This window comes from Phacochoerus africanus, chromosome 10 (assembly GCF_016906955.1).
Source record: "Phacochoerus africanus isolate WHEZ1 chromosome 10, ROS_Pafr_v1, whole genome shotgun sequence".
NCBI lineage: Eukaryota > Metazoa > Chordata > Mammalia > Artiodactyla > Suidae > Phacochoerus > Phacochoerus africanus.
Window position 1 is genome coordinate 126,136,022 of NC_062553.1, and position 19,703 is coordinate 126,155,724.

The following is a 19,703-nucleotide window of genomic DNA, read 5'->3' on the forward strand; positions in this document are numbered from 1 at the left end:
CATTTCACTCAACATAGAAGATAGGCCCGTGTAAAAACAAAATGTAACAGTAAAACTTATATATTGCAACACTGGCTAGTGAGTTTGTCATCTATAAAACACAGAAAAGCAACACTAAGATGAAAAATACATACATTTAAATGTTAAACTGTAAAAGCAATGTACGAATACATTTTAGTTTTTAAAGCATCAGATTATATAAAACCGGCCTCCGCTCAAAATATCACTGGCCTAAATGTCAATATAGCAGAAGTTTCATGGCTGAGAATGACAGGCTGACAAAGAGACTCATAACCTCTTGCTGTTCTGCTCTCCTCATTACAAAACTTCGAGCTCATAGTTTAAAGATGGCCCTTTAAACTACAGCCATTCTACTGGCATTCCAGTGGCGAGGAATGAGGAGGATCAGAATAAGAACAAAAATTCTCCTTTAAGTATATTTTCAAGAAGCTTCTCATGACACTTCTATTTTCATTCTCATTGGTTAGAATTTGGTCACATGACCACAGAGAGACCAAGAAATATATATTGTGGACAGTCTGTTTTTGGCTATAATTTAGGAGCTATGTTACTAAGAAAGGAAGGAACAGATATTTAGGGACAATTATCAGTCTTTTCCACATTTCCTCATAGATAAACATTGTTTTCAGATTGATACACATCCTTTTAGATTTTTTCTATCTGTACATACACATATTTCTATATATTTTTTTCAATATTTGACCAAACTCTACATAATATATCTTTGGGGACTACACACATACAGGCACTCACAGAGCTATTTAATCTTCCTAAAGGCTGCAAAGAAAAAGCAACAACTATTTTTGTCTCCTTTGAATTTTCAGCACATAAAAAGCAGGTGGTAGGTACTAAGTGTTTATGACTATGATGGCACTCTGATAAATTTAATCATTTTCCCTTGAAGAATTTTTTAGAATGTTTCCTTCTTCTTGCCTAATATAAGCAATAGAATTTAATCTTAAAATTTAATCTTAAAATTTAATCTTAAAATTTAATCTTGCCTAATATGAGCAATAGAATGTTTCCTTTTCTTGCCTAATATAAGCAATTAAAAGTTGTTTCTTGGAGCTTGCCACATTATTTCTAGACATTAGTATTTTTCATTATTTCAATAGATGTTTCGTCTTTGACACCACCATAGTAACAAAACAGTATGAATAGCTTAGTTTTTATGTTGTCTTTATTAGTCTCATTTCTAAGCTTCTTCCCAGAAACCACACATCCCTTTGAGTTCTCTCTCTTCATCTGAACCCCTGCCATGCACACTATATTCCACAGTGATAGAATTTTAAAGTCCCCTTGGAAATACTTTAGTTATCACTAGTCTCTCTCTCTCTCTCTCTGTGTATGTACACACATATACATACAAGTATATATTTGTATTTTTTATGTGAGGTCATGACATTTCCCCCGGGAGCTTTATCCCTCCTTTTCCTATTTCTCTGTATCTCTCATTTAGTATTTATCCCATAAATGTCTTCTCAGTTACACACTTTTTGAGGCAGGGGCTTTATTTTCACAGTCTTCCATCCCCTTCAATATTTTCACACTGCTTTGCCCAGAGAAGATTTCCAAAACAGTTGAATTAAGTGGCTCTTTGCTGCGTGATAAGAGATGTAGGTGCTTTTTTTTTTTTTTGTCTTTTGTCTTTATAGGGCCACACCCATGGCATATGGAGGTTCCCAGGCTAGGGGTCAAATCGGAGCTGTAGCCACCGGCCTACACCATAGCCACAGCAACACACCAGATCCAGGCCGTGTCTGTGACCTACGCCACAGCTCACAGCAATGCTGGATCCTTAACCCCCTGAAGAAGGCCGGGGATGGAACCCGCAACCTCATGGTTCCTAGTCGGATTCATTTCCGCTGAACCAAGAGGGAAACTCTGAGAAACAGGTGCTTTTAAACAGCCCTACATTTAGAAAGGGAAGGGATAATTTCAGGGTTGTATCCTGCTTGAAGAACTCGCCGTCATTATGAAGAAGTCATTAACTTCACAGTTTTTTTCCATATCATGTTATCAGCCAGGTCCTCTGACTTTAGCAGCCTAGATTTTAACATTCTTAGCTCATGTAGGTGGTGTGAACCCCTCCACAGGCTAACTACACAACCCGTACAAGGGGATCACTGCCCTCCTTGTACTGAGGACAGATCTGAGGTTCAGAGAACATAAAACCTCGCTCAAGGTTATAGGTGAACAAATTGTGGGGTTGGCCACGCCCACCATACTCTACTTGCTGCATCTGATAAACTCTTTGCTTTTATGGTTTCTGTACAGTCTCTTTCTCCCAACATCTTACCTAGTAATTATTCGTAGTTCCATTTCTTTTTCCTTTGGTAAGTGTGTGCTTTTTAATTCTTACTCGTATTTTTCTGACTTTTGATTTTCCTCTAAGCGATATTCCTACCAGGGAAGGGGTTAGGAGGGAGAGATGAACAGACACGAGGGTGCATGTATGAGCACGGGAGGCCTCATAGGCAGTTGTAAGAATCTCAATATTCTCACATTGAATAAGGTGGAAAACCAGTGAAAGGTTTTAGGGAGAGTATGGTATGATCTGACTGACATTTAAAAGTAATCACTTTGGAGTTCCCTTCATGGCTCAGATAAAATGAATCTGACTAGGATCCACGAGGACACAGGTTCTATCCCTGGCCTTGCTCAGTGGGTTAAGGATCTGGCATTGCCATGAGCTGTGGTGTAGCTCATAAACACAGCTTGGATCCCATGTTGCTGTGGCTGTGGTGTAGGCTGGTGGCTACAGCTCCGATTTTACCCCTAGCCTGGGAACCTCCATACGCTGCAGGTCTGGCCCTGAAAAGACAGAAAAATAAAAATAAAAAATCACTTATATTACTCTATTGAAAATGGATTATAGGCGCCAAAAGCTGTAGCCTGGTGGATAGTTAAGAGACTATGGACAGAACTCTAAGGAGATAAAATAGTGGCTTGCACATGTGGGTAGTGGTGGAGTAAAAAGAAGAGATCATAATTAGGATATATTTTAGATTTATAGACAGGAAAAATTGTTGATGCACAGGGTATGAGATCTGAGAGAGGAAAAAGAAGGTGAGGACACCTCACAGGTTTTGAGCCGAGTGAATTGAGGACTGGAGTTGCCATACACTGTGACAAGGAAGGCAGTGGGCAGAGGACGTTGGGGGCGATGGTGAAGTCAGGAACTCCGTTTTGGCCATGTTATGTTTGGGGTGCCCGCGAGATTTCTAAGAGGAAATACTGAGTGGTAGGAAGAACTTGAAGTCCGCCGTTCAGATGAGAGATCTGGGCTGAAGAAAGAAATTTCAATGTTTACTTGTAGATGATGATTAAATCCTAAGACTGGGTGAGTTTGTGAGAAGTTGATTGTCAATAGTAGAGACAGGGTTGGATGTATGTTGCATCTCTCTCTCTCCCCCTTCCTACTTCTCATCAAGCTACTTAGCTCTTAGGACTCTGTGTTCTGTATATTATATATTCCCTACAATGCCAGCTACATGGTAGCCCCAGTAAAAGCTTATTGAATGCTGAGTGGGAAGCAAGCTACAAGTTATTTATAAATTGCCATAGTTCACCCATTGTGCTGCTGCCTTTAAAGGGATTTAAAAATAATACCATTTCTACAATTCCCAAGAGGAATGCTACCATCTTCAAAGAAAAGGACCTTTGGAAAGAGTTTTTAGTCATGTAGAGACTTTTTTTTTTAACTTTCTCAGAAGTCATCTCAAGGCTGTTTGTGGGCAGAGAATTTAGAAGCAATCTCTGCTTGACAAATCCACATTTCAGTAAAATGCAAACCAAGGATAATGACCAAAATTGAGTGAATTTTTATTTTCATTACAGTAAACTTTTCAATCATGCTAGAATTCACTTAAAACTGCTATTAAAGATGTTTTTAGAGCTCTGCAGGGGGAAAATGTAAGTTCTCTGCAAGTTAAAAAGAACTAGCTCCCAGAAAGTCTGTCTCCAGGAGAAGTGATCCTGGAGTTCCCATCATGGTGCAGCGGAAAAGAATCTGACTAGGAACCATGAGGTTTCAGGTTCGATCCCTGGCTTCACTCAGTGGGTTAAGGATCCAGCATTGCCATGAGCTGTGGTGTAGGTTGCAGATGCGGCTCGGACCTGGCATTGCTGTGGTTCTGGCATAGGCTGGCAGCTATAGCTCTGATCAGACCCCTAGTCTGGGAACCTCTACATGCCACAGGTGCAGCCCTAAAAAGACAAAAAAAAAAAAAAAAAGTAAGTGATCCTATGCTAGCTGTTCTCCTAGTGATTCTGTGTGGTATTAGGTGAAATACAAAATGAGTAGGAAAAACATTAGATGTCCTCAAACATGTACTGGGAACCTCTGTGGTTACTTCCTTTGATACAGTTGAGTCTCGTTAAGTGCTTGGGTGTTTGTTTATTTATGGCCACATCCATGGCATATGGAAGTTTCTGGGCCAGGGACTGAATCTGAGCTGAAGCTGGGGACCTGTGCCACAGCTGCTGTGGCAATGCCAGAGCCTTAACCCACAATGCCCCAGCAGGAACTCTGGTTTTCTTGTTTTTTAACCAGGGAAATCTTTACTTAAAGTCTGCCACTATAAAATCATCAAATTACAAAAGAAAACTCAGAATCATTAAGTCTTAAAACAATTAAAATCTGAAGTATCCAAAAGGTAGTCAGGAGTAAGCTGTAAGAGTAAGTCAGAAATAGGTTTTTTTTTTTTTTTCTTTTTACAGCCACTCCTGTGGCATATGGAAGTTCCCAGGCCAGGGGCTGAATTGGAGCTTCTGGCCTACACCACAGCCACAGCAACACCAAATTGGAGCTGCATTTGTGACCTATGCCACAATTTGCAGCTATGCTGGATCCTTAATCCACTGAGGGAGGCAAGAGATCAAACCTGCATCCTCTGGGATACTAGTCAGCCACAATGGGAACTCCCAGAAACATCCTTTAATACACGGTTCTGCTTCCAAATACTCCTCTGATATTAGTATGCAAATTTGAAAAAAATTCCTCAAATGGAGTTGGTACCTTCAAGTAAATGACTATTTAAAGATTCCAAATATGGCTTCGTGGGGGTATAAAGGATGTTTTCTATTTCTCTTAAATATTAAAGGTAAGCTTCTTATTTATTAAAGTTCTCAACGTTGCACAGATATAGAGAAAGAAGAAACACATTCTTTACCGCCTCAACTACCTTCCTAGACCATAATAAATTATTTTCCTCTTTCGCTTGTGGTATATTTCTCTGTGTTTAGAATTTCCAGACTAACAGAGGCTATTATTTTGTGGAATGAACATCCTAAGTAAAAAATAACCAATCAATCTAAACACAATTCCCTAAGATAATGTCCATAGAGTCATAGAATTTCATGGTAGAAATGCTCTGTAAAAGTTACTCAGAATGGTCTCACCCAAACTACACTGTCTTTTATGCCTGGAAGTTATCTTACTCATTAATTTTATCCCCAAACCATGACTACAGACAGATAAAAATCTAGGTAATAGATGGCATTTCACTAGCCCACAGTGGATTTCAGGATTTATATATCCTCAAGTTATGAGATTTTCTCATCATAGCACCAGTCTTTATATCACCTTGGCTTTGACGGATGCAGTAGTCTGTTAATTTATACCCTATAACCCACCAAATCTTTTTAATTCTACACATATTTTACTGAATTTTTGTTTGTCCTTGTGTATAAGTTCTTTTTAAACCTTAAAGCCATTCCTGGACAGCATCATTCCCTTTGGCAAATATTCACTCTCTGTTTTTCAGCTCTGATTCAAGACTTATTATTCACCACTTATCTGTGCTTGCCACCTATTAGACCAAGTACTTAATGATGCCAGTCCTTTATCTGATTGAATTGCTCCTTACTGTTTGCAATGTCTGCCAATTAAATATCACCTGCAAATTTAGAAAATTGCTTCTATATCCATTCACTAAGTCATTTGCATCTACATAATTTATTTTCTTGCACAGATCTCTTTTTATCCTTCTCCTTCATCAGTGTTAAAATCTTTCCTTATCAACAACACATATTTGGGGCCAATTTTTTTCTCTTCCACTCCCATACACACAGTTAGTGTGATTTCCCACATCTGCGATCCAGCTTCATCCTATATGTCCATCAAGTGGATTAGTTTTAAAGACTCACGATTCAGACATAGCCATGTGCATTTGCATCACCACTGTAGTTTTTGAACTTCTTGCCTCACTATAGCTGACATACTCTGGGAGAGTCACTCAGTCCATTAATATTGCTTAGTCTTAATTTAAGAATTAAAATCATTCCTTGTCCATTTTAAAGTTTCCACAAGGGGAGTTCCCATCGTGGCTGCTAAGCAGAAATGAATCTGACTAGCATCCATGAGGACACAGGTTCGATCCCTGGCCTTGCTCAGCGGGTTAAGGATCCATCGTTGCCGTGAGCTGTGGTGTAGACCAGCAGCTACAATTTGGCCCGTAGCCTGGGAACCTCCATATACGGTGAGTGCGGCCCTAAAAAGACAAAAAGAAAAAGGAAACTGTGTCCCAACTAAGTCCTGAGTACTGAGTGCTAACAAATGCACAGTATATAGAATTGCTTTGGCAACAGTAAGCTCTATACAAGTGCTAATAATTCCTACTTTCACATGGGTCCCAGATACACATTCACTAGCTGTTCCTAGACACTCCATTAGGATGTTCTTTCAGCCACTTTAAAGTCAAAAATCAAAGTGTCTACAGCCACGCTCCATATCTCTGCTGCCCTTTCTCAATCTGTTCTCCTTCTGTATCCCTATTTCTGTCATTGAATGTCCATCTGCTCATTTTCCTCCGCTAAATTTCTCACCAAGGCTTACCACCTCCTTTCTCTTCTCCTCCAACTTACCAAGTTTTAGTCATTTTTTTTCTTGGAATATCGATTGACTTCTCAAAATCAGTTTTTTTGGTTTATCTCTTATTGCTATTGTTTTAATGTGGACACCCCTTTATTCTGCTCTAGATTGTTGCAGAAGACATTTGTCTTCTCCCTTCACCACTCCAGTGACTCCTTGCCCTTATCTTAGTTACCTTTCTTAAACATAAATCCCACTTTTCTCTTCGGTAAGAACCTTTTATAACTTTCACTGGCTAAATAATAAAGTCCAATCTCTTTAGCATGGCAAGTGTGTTTTATAATTATCCCTATTGTTGCTTCTCACACTCCTACTCATCTTCAAGACCTAGCTCATATTTCTCCTCTTATGTGATATCTTTTCAACTCCCCAGGCAGAAGCTGCCACTCTGCCCCTGGGTTGCCATGGCACCCTGTATGTATTACCCTATGGCATTGATCGCACTGTTTTAATTATTTATTTACACATTTTTCTTCCATGTACATTGTGAGATCTTTGAAGGCAGGGACAATGTATTCTACTCCCTTTTATTTGTGAAGCTAGGCACAGTGCCCAGAACATAACATGCATTCAAAAACACGTGGGGATGAAAGGATGAATATAGGACATTCTGTTTGGCATACAGAATAGTAAACACAACCTCAGTCTTCTGGTTTCCAAAAGAAGGTCTATGAAAAGAAGGGAAAAGGGTAGTCTCTCTCTCTCTCTCTCTCTATATATATATATATACACACACACACACATATATATTTATATTTCAAAAGTGTCATTTGAAAAGAAGTAGAATACACATACTCAGAACACAGAATTACCAAGAAATGGGAATGGTTTGAAAGCCTTATGGAAGAAGGTATGAGTTTAAGGTTGAAAATACAGGAAGATGAAGTGAGTGAGGACAGCCAAAGCAGATTGAAGCTGAATGTGATCTTTATAGCGTGTGATAAAATGAGAGAAATGAGACATAGACTGAAGAAAATAATGCATGTCTTTCTAAGGAATTTTAATTTTTTTTAAAAGGGAAAGAATAGACAGGTTTTTGAGAAGTAAGTGAGATTTTTGAGGGGTTTAGAGATGCAAATGTTTTTAGTAATTTCCCAAATCCTTCTCTATGTAATCTTACTTTTAACCTTCAACTTATATCCATCTAAACTCCATCTGAACATCCATCGGATTTGCAGGTCTTAGAAACCTGTGCTGAACTCTTTCTGAGTATTATTTTCTTCACTGCCGTGTGACTTGGTTTATTAAAATGCTCTTAAGACTAAACTCACATGAGAACTCTGTTCCTCTCTGTAAACTGCTAAGGGGGATAAGCTCTTGGACTCTAGATCCAAAATGCCTGGGTTTGAATCATGAATTCTCTACAGTATGGCTGAGTGACCTTAGGCAAGTTACTCTACTGCTCTAACTCTGTGTCACCATCCACACTATTGGGATAGTAGAATAACCTACCCCATAGGGTCGTTGTGAGTACTCAGTGCTAACAAATGCAAAGTATATAGAATTGCTTTGGCAATAGTAAGCTCTATATAAGTGCTAATAATTCCTACTTGGCCAATTTCAAACTACTCTTTTTTTTTCATTCCCTATGGTACCTGTCTTAATTGTCAGTGCTGTCAAGTATATTGCTGAATGAAATACGTGCCTCTAATTCCAATGACGTTCTATTTTTATTATAAAACACAGCATAGAAAAGATTTCCAAATTAAAGTTTAAAAGCTCTATGAAACTCTTATGGCTGGTAACTGTGTTACCTGTGCCCATAACTAACGTCTATTTTACTCTAAAGTCCCTGTGTTGCCACTAAGGATGAGAGTTAATAAGCAGAAGGATCTTGAGGTTGAAGAGTAAGAAAACAAGGGACTCATACTAGATTCACATCATCTTTGCAGTAAACCATGAGCTGTTAACAACTAAGAATGAGGAGGGTGTCAATGATGGAGAGTGGGACTAGGAATGGAGACTTGAAAAATATGGAAAATGTTAGTAACAGCCAATGTGGAGATTTAAATAAAAATCGCTATCTAATAAAGGACACTAGAGAATCAGAAGGTTCTATTGATGTCATCAGCTGGTATGGTACTGATGTAAACTCAGCCAGCCACGTGCCATGACCTTCTAGAGCAGGAGCCCATTATCCAGGGAAGGATCCCAGGGAGTGGGGATGAGGTTGAACACAAGAAGCAAAGAAAAAGTTGAGGAGCTAGAGGATGACTTGAGCAGAAATATATCCTTATTTTGAGTTCCCACAGAGTGAGAGTTCACTTCTGCCACTTTCATGATTCACTAGAGGCCATGAAATTTTGCTTGTTTTTCCTGATAATCAGGAACTTGATTTCTATGCATTATTGGTGAGACCCTAGGCGTTTTGCTTCAGTTTTGCTTTGCCAATTACATGTGTGCCTTCTGAGAAGGGATTTGTCTTAGCATTTCCGCCAGAGAAACTGCACATTTTCTTCTCATGCACTGAAAACTGTGACACCCATGTGAATATCCCTCTTCACCCCAAAACCTACCAACCTAATAAATTTCAGTATCAATACAGATGCCCTTACAATTATCATTTTGGGCCATTTAAAAAACAGACTTTATTTTTAAAGCAGTTTCAGGTTTGCAGAAAAATTGAGCATGAAGTATAAAAAGTTCCCTTACACCTTTCCCTGGCCCCCTCACCCTCAAGTACAGTTTTCCCTATTATTAACTTCTTGCATTAGGGTGGTACACTTGTAACCACTGATGAACCAACACTGATACATTATTATTAACTAAAATCTATAGTTTATATCAGGGTTCATTCTTTCTGGAGGTTTTGATAAATGCATGATGTAATTTATCTGCCATTACAGTATTATAAAAAATAGTTTCATGGCCCTAAAATCCCCTGTGTTTAACCTATTTTTGTCTCTCCCTATCTTGTCCCACTTTAGGCCATTTTAAACCCCAATTCCTTTTGTTCCCTCAAATATTCTACCATAACCCACAAAGCTACCTTCTGCAATTCATCCCTAGAACTTCTATACTTCGGACTCTGGTCACCTCCTGCCATCTTACTAGCCCTTATACTTTACCTGTTTTGCAACCTCATACTCACATTCTGCTAAATTTTTTGAAAATTTTATCCAGGTCTATCTCACAAGTCATGAACACGCCTCCTTGAACATTTTATCTTCTCTTTCATCTCACTTAATTCCCTTGCCAAGTTCATTCACCATACCTCAAACTTGATATGGATGTTTTCATCTTCACTGCTGGGTCAGAGACAGCATATTTTTAGCAATTCCAGCCCTGGTTGAGGGACACCTCTTTGGCAGATACACATTCAACTGGAGCATTAGCAACTCCTAACATCTGCATTTTACACCTTCTGTTTTGCTTTTTCATTCCTTCTAATGCCTTCATGATCAATCCCTGCACTAAATCTCTTCTCTAAAATTTCAGGAGTGGTTTCCGTTTTCCTAATTGGACACTGACTTATGTGTCCAATTAGGAAGACTTTATGTCTGTTGTGTTGTAAATACTGAAAATTCAAAATAAAATTGTTAATTCATTATATAAAATGTACTCATTAGAATCTAAATATTGCAGGGACTTGACCCCATACTCTTCTCTAATAAGTGGAATATTTATATCATTTTATCTTTGAATTATATTTATATTCCACTTTCACAAAATTTTTATCCAAATGTAATATAAATACATGCTTAAAAGTCTTTTCTTATTTATCAAGTTATATTTTTGTATCAAAAATATGTACGCAATCACAAAAGACCCAGAATTGCCAAAGCAATGCTGACGAACAAAAACCAAGCAGGAGGCATCACTCTCCCAGACTTCAGGCAATATTACAAAGCCACAGTCATCAAGACAGTGTGGTACTGATACCAAAACAGACAGACAGACCAATGGAACAGAACAGAACAGAGAACCCAGAAATAAACCCAAACACCTATGGTCAATTGTTCTTTGACAAAGGAGGCAAAAACATAAAATGGGAAAAAGACAGTCTTTACAGCAACTATTGCTGGGAAACCTGAACAGCTGCATGCAAATCAATAAAACTAGAACACACCCTCACCCCATGCATGAAAATAAACTCTAAATGACTTAAAGACTTAAATATAATACAAGACACCATCAAACTCCTGGAAGAGAACATAGGAAAACATTCTCTGACATCAACTGCACCAATGTATTCTCAGGTCAGTCTCTCAAAACATCAGAAATAAAAGCAGAAACAAACCAATGAGATCTAACCCAACTGACAAGTTTTGCATAGGAAAGGAAACCAAAAAGAAAACAAAAGACAACTTACAGAATGGGAGAAAATACTTTCAAATGATGAAACCAACAAGGACTTAATCTCTAAAATATACAAGCAACTTATACAACTCAACAGCAAAAAAGCCAACAACCCAATTGAAAAATGGGCAAAAGACCTGAGTAGACATTTTTCCAAGGAAGATGTACAGATGGCCAACAAGTACATGAAAAAATCTCGACATCACTGATTATTAGAGAAATGCAAATCAAAACTACCAAAGACACCACCTCATACCAGTTAGAATGGCCATCATTAATAAGTTCACAAATAACAAATTCTGGAGGGGGTGTGGAGAAAAGGGAACCCTCCTGCACTGTTGGTGGGAATGTAAGATGGTATAGCCACTATGGAGAACAGTATGGAGGTGCCTTAGAAATCTATACGTAGAACTACCATATAATCCAGCAATCTACTCTTGGGCATATACTCAGGCCAAACTTTCCTTGAAAAAGCCACATGCACCTGCATGTTCATTGCAGCACTATTCACAACAGCCAAGACATGGAAACAACCCAAATATCCATCGACAGATGGTTGGATTAGGAAGATGTGGTATATATACACGATGGAATACTACTCAGCCATAAAAAGGACAAATAATACCATTTGCAGCAACATGGATGGAACTAGAGACTCATACTGAGTGAAGTGAGTCAGAAAGAGAAAGACAAATACCCTATGATATCACTTATATCTGGAATCTAATATATGGCACAAATGGACTTCAAGAATAGACTTGAGGTTGCCAAGTGGGGAGGGGGAGGGAGTGAGATGGACTTGGGAGCTTGGGGTTAATAGATGCAGACTATTGCTTTTGGACTGAATAAGCAATGAGATCCTGCTGTGTAGCACTGGGAACTATGTCTAGTCACTTATGATGGAGCATGGTAATGTGCAAAAATAGAATGTGGACATGTATGTGTAACTGGGTCACCATGCTGTACAGTAGAAAATTGACAGAACAGTGTAAATCAGTTACAATGGAAAAAAATCATTATACAAAAATATGTGTGCAAATTAAAATTAAAATCTCTGTTGAATAACCTGTGACTATAAAGTTTCAGGTGTAAAATATTTCTTCTGCATTGAGTTATCATTACATTAGTATACAATTAGCCACAAAAGTAAAACTTTCATTAGAAATGCAACTATTTATGACATGAATGGAACTTTAAATTAATTTTTCAATTAATTCAGATATTCTGTGGGTTCATGATTTGAATGGAAGAGGAGTTAGCATCAAGGTTAGATTTCCATGGTTTTTTGTCATTTTATAAAAACCCTGTTCATATGAATGAATAAATTAAAATGGAAGGAGTTTTCATTTTCTAATTTAGCAATGTCACTCAATTTCTTGAAATCCTCTCATGCCATATGTAGAAAATCACTGTGATCAATTAGCTAGCATTTGATAACTTTGGCTCTTTTTCTTTCTTTTACTTTTGCTTTTTATTTTTTTACGTGAAACCATCTGACATTTAAAAGAATTGCAGCAATACCAATATTTCTGTGGTCCCTTAGTTTGGTGCTTCAGAGAATATTTACACCCAGAGCTCCATATCATAAAAATATTTTGCCTGCATGAAAGAGATGTCCTTTTTTTTTATAAAATAGGAGAAGAATGACCATATTAGGGATGAGATAAATAAGAACCACTAAGGTCATATTTTCCTGCAGATCATTTTAGAACAGATTACTTTTAGAAATTGGGAATATGGACATTTATCAGCTTTCAAACTACCTGTAGCTGTTTGTCTCTTGGAAAGTCTTCTAGTCCACCTAAGGTATGAATACCTCACTTTGAAAGGTGCTGACTTTAAAGAATGCTACCTAAAGAAGGAACTAAATAATAGAACACAAAGCTAACTCTTGCTATTCTTTCATTATTTGCTTAATTTTCGTATTCCCATACTAAACTTGATATACTTGTTATTTTCTATAGTATAAAGTTCTCCGTGTTCCTCTCCTGCTCTTTTAAACCAGGAGAAAATAATTTATCAGCCACATTAACTCATAACAATTTCTCCTGTACTAAGCAGAACATATCTCTCATTTTTCTATTTCACACGGAAAACTCTTCTGGCCAGATCTGTGTTCTCATAAATTTTAAGAGCATATTAACTGCAGAAAGATACAAGACAGATAAGGAATGGGAGACTTTGCTACAGAGCTAGCTTTTAAATAGAGTCCATATATACATTTAGGCAATTATTTGCTCACTCTGTATTTTCTAAGAATTATGTATATACTGGGTGCTGGCATGTAGTGAGAAGGCCCTTTAACATGAAATCAGCAAAATTCTTGAAGCCTCAGTGCCAGTCTAGAAAATTGATGAACTCAGAAACTTCCCATGTTCCCTTTGACTAGTTTTGTTTTAAGGCTGAACCCGAGGCATATGGAGGTTCCCAGGCTAGGGGTCCAAATGGAGCTGTAGCTGCTGGCTGACACCACAGCCACATCAATGCCAGATTCTTAACCCACTGAGCAAGGCAAGGGATCAAACCTGTGTTCTCCTGGATGCTAGACTCGTTTCTGCTTAGTCATGATGGGAACTCCAGTCTTTGACTAGTTTTTTAATGTGCTTTTTCATTGTCATTATGACAAAGACTCTGGGAAATGTCTTTTAAAATTTTGTTTCCCTTTAGGAAGGCAGAGAGTCTTGTTAGTTTTAGAGGTCTTATGGCCATGTATAGAGGTATTCAATAGCAAGATTTACTCTGATTTAAAACGTTCTTAGAAAAATGTCTACACTAGTAAAAATATATAACAATAATAAGCTCTCTTTTCTGGAGCTCTGTCATAACATTATTATGCCATTTCAATAGTGTTTTTTGCTTTACAAAAGGAAATAAGCCTGATAAAAGTTTTAATATGATGAGTCTTATTGGATAACCTAAATTACTCCATGGTATTTTACTGCATTGCTATTTGTATATGCAAACTGAAATTTTAAGTTGCTGAAAATTAGAACAACCCATCTCTATTGATAATAGAATAGAGTTAGGGGAATATCATTTACTCTTAGCATTTTTACATTCATTCTGTAGTGTTGACTGTCCTTTCCTTTTTAAAATGTTATCCTCCTTTGGCTCTCATGATACCACATTCTCAATTTTCTTTCCATCTCTCTGCCTCCTCCAGCAAACTCTCATATAGACTTCCCCTCTTTCACCTGCTTAATAAGTATTTCTTAAAGCCTAGTCAGAATGGCTAAATATCTTCTTGAATAAAATAAAAATCTAGTTGGAATAATAACTTTATAGTTTTTCTCAGCTAAAAATCAGACTTAGCTTCTTTAAGGCTGAATTTTTGCTTTGTAAAAGGACCCTGCTGAATTTTAAGCTATCATACAATAATAATATGCTCTTCCAGGCAGATTAAAAACAAACTGTTTATGAAGAACTACATACTATTGTTTGTGTGGTGTTTTTATATAATTACTTCTTTTTAAAAAAAAAATTTTTTTTTTTGTCTTTTTAGGGCTGCACTTGCAGCACATAGAAGTTCCCAGGCTAGGGGTCAAATCGGAGCTTTAGCTACTGCCCTGAGCCACAACCACAGCAATGTGGGGTCCAAGCAGTGTCTGTGACATACCACAGCTCATGGCAACGCTGGATCTTTAACTCACTGAGCAAGGCAGGGATCAAACCTGCATCCTCATGGAAACTAGTTGGATTCTTAACCCACTGAGCCACAATGGGAACTCCTATAATAAATTATTAAACTGCTTTTAAAATTTAGAGTTGGAAGTGATCTTCCCACTCACACATTCACTCCATACATGAAGAAGAAAGTCTCAAACATTTCATTAACTGGAGCAAGCATACAACTAAATTAAAGATAGCACCAAAATTAGATTAATGCTAATGTTTTTTTACTTTTTGTTTGTTTGTTTGTTTGTTTAGGGCCACACCTGTGGCATATGGATGTTCCCAGGCTAGGGGTTGAATTGGAGCTATAGCTGCTGGCCTATGCCACAGGCACAGCAAAGCCAGATTGGAGCTGTGTCTGCAACCTACACCACAGCTCACGGCAACACTGGAGTGAGGCCAGGGATCAACGCTGCATCCTCATGGATACTAGTCAGATTCGTTTCTGCTGAGCCATGACGGGAACTCCGCTTTTTACTTTTAACTATCATTTAGCAAGTGAAATTTCTTAGCAAGATAATTCTTAAGGATTTTATCTACTATTTCTATAGAATAAACTTGTATAATGCCTTTTTCTTTTCTTTACCTTTATTTTAATATAGTTGGAACATAAACCCAAATAAGCAATTCAGGAAGTTCAGTAAGGACCCTTCAGAAATACAAACGCAGAATACTTGTTTTGTGGGTTTATAATAAAGGAATATAAGATAAATAGTCATGGATTTAATAAGAGGGATGAGGACTGATTACTCCTGTTCTCCTATTAGAATACTGATATTAATGTTTTCAAATAATATGATTTCATACGTAATAGTTTATTAAATGAACTGATGTCCGTAAAGTTTTAAAGGATATAAAGACACCTTTATTTTTCCTACCACTGCCTTCAAAACCTTTTATTTTTTTCTCTTCTCTATCTCTTGTAAACAACTTAGATCCTTTAGCTTTCTGAATACTTTTAAGCATTCCAGAAATAATTCCAGTTGTGGTAATGATGGAATAATTTTTTATGAATTCACCCAACAAAGAATAATGAGCATAAATTCTGGATCGAATTTTTAAAAGACACAAATTAAAGGGACTGCATGTCAATCTAAAGCAGACCTAAACTGTAGAGTGCAAACCTTGCACGATGGTAACTGCTCTGGCGCGATCCACTTTTATATGGTTCATCCATGGAGGATCCACCTCAGTTCAGGCAACAAAGGCAGGTAGAGCTCAAACAAAAAGTCACAGTCTTATTAGTTTAACGTGTCAGCGGATGGTGTTGGAGGCAGCCAAGGTATCCAGAAATCCAAAGGGGAATCACAGGAGGGAGGGAGCCACAGAGAAATAAGCCCCAAAATCTATGTATAAACTTCCCTCATATCCTTGGCTGACTCCTAATCAGCACATGCACAAGAATGACTCAAAAAAAAAAAAAAATCAGTAAAGGAGTTCCCTGGTAGCTCAGCAGGTTAAAGATCAGGTTGTCATTGCTGTGGCTTGGGTCGCTGCTATGGTGGGAGTTTGAATCCTGGCCTGGGAACTTCCATGTGCCACGGGTACGGCCAAAAAAATAAAATTTAAAAAAATCAGTAGAAAAACAATATCCAAAAGGCTAAAGGACCTGAACAAAAGACTACTTCTGCAACCTATGGCAAGGGAGATGGATTTTATATTTTGAGTCCTTTTAAATCAGAAGGGCTTGAGAAGAACAATAGGCTTTCCAAAGAAACTCCAGAAGGCTATATTTAGGAATAAAGGGATTGCCAAAACCAAGGGATTTGTCCTAGGAACTAAGTAAAATCAAAAAGGCCTGCCTTACCAATGTGTAAAATCAAACCTCCACGGAGTTCCCATTGCGGTTTGGCGGTAACAAACCTGACTGGCAACCACGAGGATGCAGGTTCGATCCCTGGCCTGTTCAGTGGGTTGTAGGTTAGGGATCTGGCATTGCCATGAGCTGTGGTATAGGCTGCAGATGTGTCTTTGATCCCAAGTTGCTGTGGCTGTAGTTTGGGCTAGCAGCGGCAGCTCCAATTTGACCCATAGCCTGGGAACTTCCATATGGCAGAGGTGCGGCCCTAAAAAGAAAAAAAAAAAAAAAAGAAAGAAAGAAAAATTAAAATCAAACCTCCACAATTCCGGGGAAATAGATACTAATTTAACAGCCTGCTGAAACAAAAATCAATCCTTTCCAGAGTATATAATCTCAGAGACAAAATCTCGAATCTCAACATGTATCAGCCATGGTGTTCTGTTCCAATCAAAGGTGAAGAACTAGGAATGTGAAAAACTAGGAAAATGTGAACTGTGGTTAATAGAAAAGGCAGTCAATATAAATTTATCCTGAGATGGCAGAGATGTTGAAGGTGTAGCAGATAAGGACTTTAGAGATGCTATTATAAATACCACCCAGGACATATAGGATGGTTATAATGACTATGAAGATGAAGGATCTCAGCAAATAAACAGACATTATTTTTTAAAAATTAAAATTCTGGAACTGAACAATAAGCTTTCTAGAATAAAAGAGTTACTGAATAGACTTCACAGAAAATTGAAGATGGCAAAGAAAGAATCAGTAAATCTGAAAGCAGACCAAGATAAATTATTCAATCTAAAGGTCAGAAAGGAGTTCCCATCATGGCTCAGTGGAATCTGACTCGCATCCATGAGAACGCAAGTTCGATCTCTGGCCTTGCTCAGTGGGTTAAGAAGCCAGTGTTGCTGTGAGCTGTGGTATAGGTCGCAGACGTGGTTTGGATCTGATGTTGCTGTGGCTGTGGTGTAGGCCATCAGCTACAGTTCCAATTCTCAACCCGGAGCCTGGGAACCTCCATATGCCGCATGGGTGCAGCCCTAAAAAGACAATAAATAAATAAATAAATAAATAAATAAATAAATAAAGGTCAGAAAAAAAGATACAACAACAAAATAAATAAGACCTCAGTAACTTCTCAACAACATTATTAGGTTCTAAATTGAATGTTCTCTGAACCGCAAATAAAGAGAAAGGAAAGAGGGTGGAAAAGTATTTGTAGAAATAATTGTCGAGAGTTGTTAAATTTAATGAAATGTATCCCAGAAGCTCAGTAAACCTCTAACAAAGATAAATAAAGGAAAATTATCACTAAACATCAAAACATCAAAAATGAAAAGAGATTTGTAAAAATGGCCGCCCCTACAATAATAAAAAAGGAACAAAGTTACAAATGATGGCTAATGTCCTATCAGAACAATATTTGGCAAAAGACAATAGAAGGACATCTTTAAAATCTTGGACATTAAAAAAACCTTTATGGATGAATATTTGTGGTAATAATTTTTTAATAGATACATATATCAAATCATTACGCTGTACATCTGAAACTAATACAATGTTATGTATCAATTATAATATGAAATAATAATAAAGCATTTTATGATTGCATGAAAATTGTTAAATGATAAATTTCATCTTGATTTTGTGAAACAAAAAATTGCTCTTGCTTTAAAATCACCAGCCTTGATTTTAGGAATAGTAATATTTCATCTATAATTTTCTTACTATAGAATAAAAAAGTAGGAAGAAAAATATATTTTGACTATAAGCAATTTTATTCTAAGTCTCTCAGAGCTCCTGTCAAATGCAAATCAAAGTCAGCAGTGTCACTATTCGAAATCTTTGAAAACGACTGAGACCCAGAGTATCTAGAAAAAATAAACCTGTCAACTCAGAGTTTGCTATATGCTAATAGTATTTTTTCAGAAATGAGGGTAAACAAAGAAATTTTAAGGCAAACTAAAGTTGAGAGTAAAAACCACTTGTAGGATTGAACTTCAAGACATTCTAAAGGAAGTTCTTCAGGTCAAAGTAAATGATATCAGCTTAGAAGCTCAGATATGTAGAAAGGAATAAAAATTACCCTCCAAACAGTAGATAGTTAAATATGAAAAACAGTCTTTTCCCCCCTTCATTTTCCCTTTGAAAGTCAACTGATTGTTTAAATCAAAAACTATGACATTTTACTTTGGAATTCATAAAATATAAATATATGACCACAATAACACAAAGGATAGTGGGTATAAATGGAATTGTACTGCTGTGCGTTTATTACTTTTTTTGATGTGAAATGGTATGATATTAATCTAGACAGAATGTGTTAAGAATGCACATTACTATATCTAGACTAACCACAGGCAAAAATACAAAGAAATGCAGCTAAAAAGCAAAAAGGGAAATAAAATCAAACACTAAAGACATTCAGTTGACCCAAAGGAAGGCAAGAGAAGAAAAAATGCAGGAAAAAAATGGGATACATAGAAAATAGTAAATTACAGACCTAAACCTGACTATTCAACAACTCATCAGGAAGATATAATAATTAAAAATGTGTATGCATCTAATAACACAGCTTCCAAAAAATAAGCAAAAACTAACAAAAATGGAGATAAAAGTAGAAAATATTATTTTATTTTTTATTTTTTTGTCTTTTTAGGCCCACACCCACTGTATATGGAGGTTCCCAGGCTAGGAGTCAAATCAGAGCTACAGCTGCCGGCCTACACCACAGCCACAGCAACGCCAGATCTGAGCAATGTCTGTGATCTACACCACAGCTCATGGCAACGCCAGATCTTTAACCTACTGAGAAAGGCCAGGGATTGAACCCGCCACATCATGGCTCCTAGTTGGATTCGTTTCCACTGTGCCACTACGGGAACTCCAGAAATAGAAAATTTTAAACACTTCTCTAAGAATTGCAAGAACAAGGAGAAAAAAGTAAGGATAGATTAACCTTATTTAGATCCAAAAACTAAACGGTTATTTTCTAAGTGATCAGGATCTTATTTATTTACCTTTCAAAACTGC

At 37.3% G+C, this 19,703-nt stretch overlaps 1 protein-coding gene across 1 annotated transcript in view; it reads right to left on the reverse strand.

Annotated features, from left to right (window-relative positions):
* The window catches only part of GRID2 (glutamate ionotropic receptor delta type subunit 2), a 1,319,580-nt gene that overhangs the window by 295,302 nt on the left and 1,004,575 nt on the right, over positions 1 to 19,703 (reverse strand). The window lies entirely within an intron of this gene.